Below are 7,629 nucleotides of genomic sequence, written 5' to 3' on the forward strand. Positions count from 1 at the left end.
TTGTAATTAAAAATTTTAAAGTTTTTCATGTGTGTGTTTTTCTTGTATGGATGTCTGTGTACCATGTGTACCTTGTGCCTTTAGAGGCGGAAGAAGCATTTAATTCCCTAGAAGCTGAATTACAGACAGTTGCCATGTGGATGATAAAAATTGAACCCTGGTTCTCTGGAGGAGTAGTCAGTGATCTTAACTGCTGAGCCATCTCTCTAGTCCCAAGCTTTCCTTACATCTCAAAGAGATTTTACAATTTAGTTGTTTCTAATTAATAATTACTAGTAGATGTGATTAACTAATTATTCATAAAATTTTGTTCTTCTTTATGTGTATGTGTGTCTGTCTGTGTGTATATGCTCTTTGTGTGAAGGCTCCCACGGAGATGAGAAAAAGGCATTGGGTCCCTTTTAGCTCTGATTATAGGCAGTTGTGAGCAGCCTGGTGTGGATTCAGGCAACAACTCTGGTAATCTGGGAAGGCAACAAACAATCTTACCCACTGGGCCATCTCTCTACCCCACTTCTAATTCCCATATTAATATTATAATAGATATTCCAACATTATTCTAACTCAGCAATTCTTAAATTATGTTTATAAATTCTTTTATATGTCTTAGTAGAAAACCTTATACTCTGTTACTAATTATAGTTATTTTTATTTTCCAAATCTTTTTACCTTTATTTTAGATTACTAAATTGGTTTCTACTTCTGTTACAATGCTAATAAAAATGGCATAGAATACTATACCTCATAAGAATTTTAGTGATAATAGTACTCAAGTTAAAAAGTATTTATATATTTGTTGCTTTTTACATGATATATATAAAAATATGAACATCTTTGTCCATTTTGATAGCTACACTACAATCCCCTAGACTATGTAGAGTATAAAATCCCAGAAATTCATTTCTCACAATTCTGCAGACTGAGAAGTTCAGTTTCAGTGGAAGTAAATTCAGTGCCTGGTCAGGGATTGACTCCTGACACATGGATGTCACCTCACTTTATGGATGTGGCAAAGAGGCTGCTCTCCTACAAGGACACTAATCACGGTCTGGTCTCATTATCCCCAGGAGTCCTCAGCTTGATGCAACAACAGTGTGTGTGTGCACTGTGGTGCTCCTGTCTAGGACGCTGTGCCCAGCTCTATCCCCAACTCCGGTCACCACCTCACTCACACTCCCTTGTTTAGCCTCTGCCGTCCCGAAGAGCTTGGGATTCCTCTGACAAGCGAAGAAAAGGAAGAAAATATAAAATTGTGCTTCATTTCCTGTCCATACTACAGGGCTGAGACGCACAGCTCCATGGCACGCCAATGCTGCCATTGGCAAAAAGGACCCGTGAAGTCTGGAGAATATTGTTCAACCTGAGGGCTTTCAGGAAAATCTCACTAATATTTAAGGTGATCAAAAAGGAAACAATATTAGAGTTTCAAATTATTTTCATAAGTCTGTTCTTCTCCTCAGACAGCTCACTGAAAGATCCAGGTTTGCCTGTCTGGTTTAGTCTTTAGTTCTAAGGTGAGGCATAGTAGTTACAGGAAATGTATCTGTAATGTATTCCTTCTGATAAATAAAATGGCTATAGAAGATTTCCGACTCCTATCCTATCGCATGGTGATTTGATATAGCTATCAATTTGGAGAAAAAGAGGGAGGGGCTATTATATAGATATTGATGTGAAGACATAGTTGATGTCTGATTGGCATCATGTCCTAAAATACCATCTCCTCCCAGAAATATTCCGACTAAAGAATAGAATCTCAAACTTGAAAAATATACCCACGATATCAGTAAAGGAAATAGTCTTTTAAATGGATGGTCAGGAAAACCACACTATAAAAGGTGTTTCTTCCTCATCTGTTAGATAATTCAATATTCACAACATTTTATACTTCTTTTTATCTAGTCCTATAACAAATACATATTCTTCCCAGTGTTGTCTTATTTTTTTGTCTTTGTAAGAAATCTAAGATTTTCTAATTGTTTCTTTTGCTCAATGTTTCGGTTGAATTTCCTGTTTCATGAATGACTCTAGTCCTCGAACCCCATCTGTTGTCTTTGAGGACGGAAAATGTAAACACCCGCAAAGCTTAACCACCAGGCCTGCGAGAGCGGCTCGGGGTGAGAGCGAGACCTGAGAGGAGCTTGCAGACCAGAACATGAAAGAAAGGCTCGCGTAATTCCCTCTGAGAAACGCTGGCGTCACATGCCCATTGCACAACCAACAGTTCGGCTGATAGTCCAGAGCGTGAGCCTGGCCCAAACCACAAGCCCTGGAACTGGTTCAAACCAAACACAGACAGGAAACCACCCACCCAGGAACAGGGAGTTTAGGTGCTCCGAGCAAGAGGTGAACGCACCCTGGGACTGCCGCTGAAGAGGTGAATGCACTTTGTGACTCCACTTAACTCTCCCTGGCGCACTTCTCTGAACTTCGCCAAAGAGTGTGTCCCAAGACATTCGAGAGTGCGACAATGGAAACTCTAAAGTAGACTACCACCCGGGCGTTTAAAGTCAGCCCAATGCTTTCCTCTTTTTTCAGGGGACCCCTCTCCCTTCAGAGTTCGATTATTTGCTTTTCTCTATTGCAGGAGATAAGCGCAGTAAAATATTTTACAGTGTGGGTTATAGACTGACAATTAGGACCTATTACTGAGGCGTTGTGGAGATTGTTCAGTGGGCCAAGCCAGATGACCCAAGGTCAGAGCTCAGATCCCACATAATAAAAGCCAGGCATTACTAGATGAGTACGGATAATGTCAACTTGCAGGTGTCGCTGGTTTTTAGTGTGCCTTGACTGAGAAATGGGACACTGAGACAGAGGATCTCTGAAAGCTCAGTGGCCAGTTAGCCTGGTATGCAGAGCAGTGAACAGGAGACCCCACATCGGCATCTGCACGGGTGATTGGCACCTGAGTGTGTGAGTGAGCACGCGCGCGCGTGTACACACAGACACACACACACACACACACACACACACACACAGAGAGAGAGAGAGAGAGAGAGAGAGAGAGAGAGAGAGAGAGAGTTAAAAACAAGACCATCACTTAAACAGGGAAAATTTTAGTAGTACTTCTGCTTTGTTATCTAGTTCTCAATTTTTGACTAAATTTATTGGTACTTCTGGATGATGTAGAGGAATATTTTTGCTTCCTCTTGCTACCCTGATTATATACATTCTATTGAGTAACACGAATAAAACACTTAACCAATGACGAGCACTGTTTGAAGCCCTTGATGTGTTTTAATTACCTCTTATCCAGTAACAATTTTATGAGTTCATGTTGTTACTAGCTCCAATTTTTAGAAGAGGAAATTGAGTCACAGAGAGATGAAGGAATCTTGTTGGTGAGTAGCCGAGTCAGAATTACTACAAACAGCATGGGCTTCTAATGATGGCCAAACTAACAGGTGTTATTTATTGAAGACATATTTTTTTTTCCTGGAAAACCTTGTTGGATGTAGGAAGTCATCGTGAAAAGCCCTTGCTCATCTGTTCAGATGTGTGGAAAGCGACAACTCTATGTCTTGCTCTGATATGGGCAAAAGATAGCAAGTTCACACTGTCTGTCCTCATCTAACAATGCGCTGAGATAGCTCCCCAGGTCTGTGTTCACACCACTGAAACAGCTGCTAGCCTGGGGACTGGGGGGTGGGGAGGAGGGTGGAGCAGCAGTGTCCTCTGACCTCTGACCTCTGACCTCTGACCAGTTTTCTGTTCTTGTGACAGGCTCGGTGTCTCCATCTTGTTCTGAAACCAGGGTCACACTGCTCTCCTGACTACAACAAAGGCCAAGCTTAAGCAGGGTCCGATAAGCACATTTTAGATCCTTTGTTTTTGTCCTTTGCTTCTACAACAGAGTTGGTGCAGAGGCAAGATGTCAAGACTGTCCAAGAGTGACCTAAATATTTGAGAATTCGCTTACAGAAATCCTGAAGAGAAGGGAAGCCAGAAAGGCTGCGATGGCCCTGAGAAAGGAGGCAAGTCTGACTCCAGCTGAAAGAGGAGAAAGGAGAGCTGGCTGGAAGCGTCCTAGACCATCCTGCCATCCAGCTGAAATCTAAAACTGCTTTGCCGAGCCCAGCGTGGAGTCTTCAAGCCAAAGTTGATCATCAGATGAATCTATGTCACTTCTTACGGGAGATCACTGGCTTGGAGTTGCTTGTTCACAGGAATCATTGTCCCAGAATAGACATATTGATTAATTTTAAATCACAGAAACCAAAACCAGAGGTTCCTGATCAGTCTTGCTTTAAGACATCGGATGTGTGTGGGTTGCATTCTCAAGGATGCCTCAAAGGTTCAGGAAAGGTGGGGAATATTGTCTGCTCCTGTAATGAGAGAAGCAGAAAGTACAGGGTAGAACAAACATTGGGACATTTAATGCAGTAAAGTCAAGCAGAAGAAGTATAGAAAGCACTCTAAAAAATAGTCAAGGTGAGGAGGGACAGCCAGAGAAGAGCACAAGAACAAAGAAGTTACTTTTGTGGCAGAGCGGTGCTTCACTTACTGTCAAGAGTCTAGAAGTCCATTGCCGAGGAATACCGACAAAGGGCAAGGTTGACAGTAGGTATTTATGATCACTTTGAATGGAACATTGATAAGAGCACAGGAGTCATGGGAGAGAAATGTCTAGAAAGATAACAGATAGTCTTGATTCAGGGCTAAGAGGTCCTAGTTTACTGGTGTGTGGGAGCATGTGAGCCTTTTAAAGCATCATGAGAGTTTTCGTGATGTAATGACTGACTATGAGGTTTCTTTCGGTTGGGTCAAAGAGAGATAGGAAGATTGGAGACCAGTCGTTTACAGAAGTCTAGGTGAGAAGGCAGAAGTGCTCAAGGCAGGGCGACCCCAGTGGGAAAGGAGAAAATTTGATGACTGTGATGTTGATTCATTATTGGTGACAGAGACTATGGAAGCCCGAGGTGACTGAGAAAGTCTCAGACTGTGCATCTGAAGGAAAGGAATGGCTCAGGAACTAAATTTTGGGCTTATGAGAACAAAATAATAATAATAAAAATACTTTTGGGGGAAAATTGGAGATGCTGGGGTTGACTTTCCTCTGAGTGGATTGAGTTACTGAGAAACTGCAAACTAGAGATTCTGTATGCGAACATTTCTGTGTTCGAGTGTTAGTGCTTATGTGTATGTACATATACATGTATGTTTGTGAACATGTGTGGTAGAGGCCAGAGGTCGATGTCAGGTGTCTTCCTCTAATAAGTCTTTGATATAGATTCTCCCGCCAAACCTGAAGTTCATCAATTCACAAGATGAGCCAGCCAGTGAGCTCCAGCGAGCCGCCTATCTCGGTAGCCACATTCCCATCACTGGGGTTGCAAATGTCCACTGCTACATGGTGCTCTTACATGGGTGCTGAGGAGCAAAACGCAAGTCCTCATGATCCCACACATGTTACTGACTGAGCTTTCTCCCCAACCCCAGACTTAGAGATGGTTGTAGGGAACTGAGCAAATCGAACCACAGCTCAGGTCAGATCATGAGAGGTAAACTGTTGAACCAGAACCACTTCAGAGGTGTGCTCAGCTGGTTCAGGACAGGAAACAGGGAGAAACTTCCTCTGCATGACTCATTTAAGAACTGATGACGCAAATTCTGCTTAGGCCAGCCGCACACTTTCCCCCATTACAGTCTAGACAAGGAATAGGAATAGCAGCCCACAACAGGAAGCTGAGGGAGAAGGGGTAGGATGAAAGGAACTGGCCTGTTGTCCATACAAGCATCCATCCACTTATGATCCTCGTGTCTCAGCTTTCTAAAGTCTTTATTCAGCCATATTTGTTATTTCTCTTGATCATTTTTCTTCCTTCTTTGCAGGAATTTGTGAACCCTGCTATGATTTTTGTCTTTGAAAACAGAATGTCTACAAAGCATGCTGCTTTCCCAAGAACTGTCAGAATTGCATGAAAAAATAGATCAGATATGAAAGCAAGATAAAGACAGGGTTTTTAAGGTAAACGATATTTGTGTTTAAATCTAGCTTGAGACTCTAAAGCCAAATGTAAACACCAATGGGAATCTGGCCTCTGAGTCAGGACAGGACAACGTGGGCATTTTGATACCTGTCTCTCGAAGACACTATATATATTTACAGGGTAGAAAGCAAGTCTTAGGAAAGACTGCATATATGTTGCTGCATATAATTTTCCACTATGCATCAAATCGTTCTCTTGTTCATGTTCAAAGCCACCTCAGGCCATTTAAATTCTTTGCTAAAACCTTATATCCTTGGCCAGAGCAGGTTTTACCCTGGAGTCAGTGGCTTCATGTTTTCTTCCACTAATGACTTTCCATCATTTACCCACACTGTTCTTTGTGTTAGATACCTTTCTGAACAATTATGTAGCTAATAATTACAATACCAACTCTATTTTAAGTGCGTCCCATTGCTAAACTCAGTACTAAGCGCTTACCTACAGTAAGCGCTTGACAGTAGCCTAGGAACTAGCTACGGCTATATCTCTTTATTGTGAAGATATAGATTTAGTGATATCAATAGCTTTCACAAAACTGAATGAACAGAAAGATGCAAAGCTAGACCTCGAACCCACATTTTCCTTGAAAGAGTATGTATGCATTCATACAATGATTTTGTTGTTCTCTGTTGTATTTCCTAGATTGTTAAGACTGAATATGGATTTGTTATTTTGTTCTTCTATGGTCTCTCAAACTTGCAATTGCTGAATTCTTGGTAAATAACTGAAAGTAAGACTGGCGGTGACCAGTTCCATAAGATTCTGTCATAGAGTTCTGCACTCATCTTCCTTGTTCAGTTATAGATTGAGGGTACCTCACATATTGTTGATTCTCATGGTTCAAGATACAAATAAAACAGTAGCAGAAAAATAAGAATCGTACTGCACCTAAGTCGTGGGAGTTGTTAATTCCAAAGCTGTGATAGTTCTGTTTCTGTGAGGCAGGAAGAGGGAGCTTCATCTGCCTTCCGCCTTTGCTAACATCTCACTGTGGTTCTTACAGTTCTAAAGAGGAGTGGGGAAGAAGTTTTGCGTGAAAAGCGGTCTGCAAGAGAATGCTACTGCCTGGCTCTGAGTCCTACGCACACAAGCCTATCTAACCTTCAGCAGGGTTAGCTTGGAAACCAAAGCACATAAGCAGACTAAACAGGGACTCCATTCTCAGAGTCAACCCAGCTGACATTAAAGAATGCAAATTTATTCCTGCATTTGCTAATACTAAACTGCACGTTTGCATGTGACACTACTTTAGAATATAAGGTATGTTTTTCAATGGAGAAATTTTCCCAACAAGGTGTGTTTGTTTTTCTTAAGGGTTTTTTTTTTTTTTTGAAAGAAACGGAGTGTGGGTAAACACTGGAATTAATTGTGAGGTCACAGGCTCTGAAAGCCTAGGACCCTCTGGCCAGTCCGTTCCCTTTCAGTAGACAATGTATACAAGAAATAAATTTGTGATCAGAATGTTTCCATCAAAGAGAGCTAAAATATCAGATGAAGGTTTTTCATATATGCCAAGGAATACACAACTTGGAAGACCTAGCTTTTCACCATCTTGTTTCATATTCCCAACAAGATAATATGAGAAATGCTGTTTTTAAATAAGAATCCGATTGGACTGCCTTACTGTTTCCCTCAA

The 7,629-nt window shown here is 41.5% G+C and overlaps 1 long non-coding RNA gene across 1 annotated transcript; it reads left to right on the forward strand.

Moving 5' to 3' along the window:
* The first annotated feature begins 5,835 nt into the window (after window positions 1-5,835).
* LOC146893781 (uncharacterized) lies at window positions 5,836-7,319 on the forward strand. Its single transcript, XR_015002544.2, has 2 exons — window positions 5,836-5,971; window positions 6,997-7,319. It is a non-coding gene; the product is annotated as an uncharacterized LOC146893781 (long non-coding RNA).
* The last annotated feature ends 310 nt before the right edge of the window (window positions 7,320-7,629 follow it).

The sequence above is a fragment of the Myodes glareolus genome, chromosome 8 (genome assembly GCF_982192425.1).
Source record: "Myodes glareolus chromosome 8, mMyoGla1.1, whole genome shotgun sequence".
Lineage (NCBI taxonomy): Eukaryota > Metazoa > Chordata > Mammalia > Rodentia > Cricetidae > Myodes > Myodes glareolus.